Source organism: Mus pahari, unplaced genomic scaffold (genome assembly GCF_900095145.1).
Source record: "Mus pahari unplaced genomic scaffold, PAHARI_EIJ_v1.1 scaffold_8887_1, whole genome shotgun sequence".
In the NCBI taxonomy this organism is placed as follows: domain Eukaryota; kingdom Metazoa; phylum Chordata; class Mammalia; order Rodentia; family Muridae; genus Mus; species Mus pahari.
The window spans coordinates 1-3,006 of NW_018392425.1; positions in this window are offsets into that span (position 1 = coordinate 1).

Here is a 3,006-nt window from a genome sequence, read left to right on the forward strand (position 1 = left end):
TGTGTGTGTGTGTGTGTGTGTGTGTGTGTGTGTGTGGTGTATGTACCCTGTTTGAAACCTGCTACAGTCACCTTAAATACCTTTTCCGCATGCTCTACGTTTATTTTATACTTCCCTCCCTCTGCCTGTGTAACCAAAAATCTTCTCTCCATGTCTGTAGATTAATCTATATATAGATTTTTCTCTGCTTTCTTGATAATGCCCACTAACACTGCAGAATAAATTTTTAATAAACACACACACACACACACACACACATACAATTGCTTAATCTATTTTTACAAGAGCTAAGAAACTCATTGCTAAACCCAAGGTCACAATAAACTACCACAATCTTTTCTTCCAAGCAATTAGTGGCTTGTGGCCATTATATTTACATTATAAATCAACTTTCAGTTAAGTTTTATATTTGGTATGATGATGTAGGAGTGCAATGTGGTTATTTTATATATGAGCATAAAATTCTTGTCCTAGTATTTATAGTTATTTTTGTGTTGAAGAGAAAGTATTGATGACTAATGAAAAGGAAAAACAATGCTTCAGCTAGTGAGGTACTGTAGGTTTATTGATTTACATAAGTTGAACAACATATTAAAACTTGAAAGCCATATTAGAAAGCAATAGGAAATGAGAAAGGACAAATTAAGATTTCTATAATTCGTCAGTGACTAAGCTGGTAGGAGAGCCATCTTTGCTCTGGTGCACTGCCAGGGAAAGGGAGGCCTGCAGAAGTGACACAGCTGCTGGGACAGACTCCACTTCTGGCTCCAGACATTGGCACCTTTCCAGCCAGAGGAGAGGTGTCCGCCCGGGAGGGTTCTCAGTGACTGAGATGGTAAGAGAGCCATCTTTGCCATCTTCGCTCCAGTGCATTGCTGGGGAGAGGGTGGCCTGCAGAAGCAACACAGCTTCTGATAAAGATCCCATTTCTGTCTCTAGACATACGAGCACCTTTCCCACCAGAGAGGAGTCTGCCCGGGAGGGCTCTCACTGCCTGAGCTGGTTGGGGAGCCATCTTTGCTCCAGTTTGCCTAGGCTTCAGTATGCACTGGTGAGAGTGTAGACCACAGAAACTACACAGCTTTGGGACAGACAGAAGCAAACTAGCTTCTGGGACAGACCCTGTTTCGGGCTCCAGAAATTTGGGCACCTTACTCACCAGAGGAAAGGTAGCCACCTGTGATGGCTCTGTCTGCCAGAGCAGGTAGGAGAGTCATATTGTGTCCAGGGTCCCTCGGTGGCTAGTCTGTGCAGGTGAATTAATAAACTGCAGAGGCAACACATCTTCTGGGACAGGCCCTGTTTGGGGCCTACATCTTCAGCCTCTTTCTTTATTCCCATTTCTCTCTAGGTTTGTGATCCCCCTCAAGGACCATGGAATAACGTGTCCTGCGGGACGGGACAGTAAATAAAGAAAATATCTAATAAAAAAAAAAGATTTCTATAATTCAGTGACCTCAGAGAAGTTTCAGTGGGAGCAAGTCTTCCGGCCATTAATTCCCTGACATTTTTGTTGTTGTTGTTGTTTTGTTTTTCGAGACAGGGTTTCTCTGTATAGCCCTGGCTGTTCTGGAACTCACTCTGTCAACCAGGCTGGCATCAAACTAAGAAATCCACCTGCCTCTGCCACACAAGGGCTGGGGTTAAAGGCATGTGCCACCACTGCCCGGCTTCCCTGACTTTACCTCAGGGTCTCTTTCTGGCCTTTTGCAAGGAAGAATATTCTAATGTAATAGTCTATACCCAGAAACTGGAAAATTATTTTGCAAATTAAAAACTGGATCCTGCACATGGGTTTGGGCTAATGTAGACATGACAGGACAGCTGGAGCAAACACCATCACCCCTGAATGCCTTGCTTGGGTAGACCCACAGGTGTTCTGACATCCTGTTGACCTTTTACCTTGATTCAGTGTCAGCCAGAGAACCAAGACTTCTACTAGTCTTACCTCCTCCAGGGCTGAAATATTACACAACTCCCAGTCATCCCTACCCTGCAGAAGCCATAGCTTCATGAGGCCAGGTCATTCCACTCTACTACCAGCCTGGGGCCCTGAGCATGACGTCCCCACCCTGCAGTGAATAAAGGGAGTATCTAACCCTGATCAGGGTAAGCAGCCACACAGCACTTCAGGGTCAGAGACCACTGAACACTGCACCGTGAGACGACAAACGTTGGAGGTAAGGTAACCTTGCTAAGCCCAGGACAATGGGACCCCTAAAGGACAGATTTAGAAGGTTTAGTATGGGTCCAGGACATGGAAATGTGGATCTGAACATTAGGAAAAGAGACAGTGTGGAGGTTGATCTGGTGGTTATTCACAGAAGTGAGTATTCTACACACTCCAGTAAGGACTGACAATGATGTTCGTCTAAGGGTTGGAGTCCAGAAGCATTATTGACCCATCCATGTCAGGATTAGGTGCTAAATATCTCAGTGGTCTTCTCCCAGTGTCATCTGTCCTTCCTCCTTTCTGGCCCAACCACTGAGCCCATTTGACAACTTCTAACCTCTAATCAAGGATCTGAATAACTCTTGCTTTTGTGGTGGGCATCTAAGCCTCTGACCCACTCTTAAGGGGGGGGTGACAAGGGGCAGCCCTACCTGGGAGCCCCGGGCTACTTTGCTAAAGCCACCTGGGGTTATGGGAGGTTGGGATTAGGAAAGAGAGGTTCCCAACACATTCGAGAATGAGTGCAGCCAGCACTCAGGAGGCAGAGGCAGAGGCAGAGGCAGAGGCAGGTGGATTTCTGAGTTCGAGGCCAGCCTGGTCTACAAAGTGGACAGCCATGGCTATATAGAGAAACCCTGTCTCAAAAAAACAAAACAAACAAACAAACAAAAAACAAAAAAGGAAGAAAGAAAGAAAAAAGAAAAAAGAATGAGAATGAGTGCAGCCTTGATGAGCAGAGACTGTCTATGGTTTTAGAGCTTTATTATAGAAAGGCAGGGGGAAAGAGAGAAGGTAGGAGAGAGAGAGAGAGAGAGAGAGAGAGAGAGAGAGAG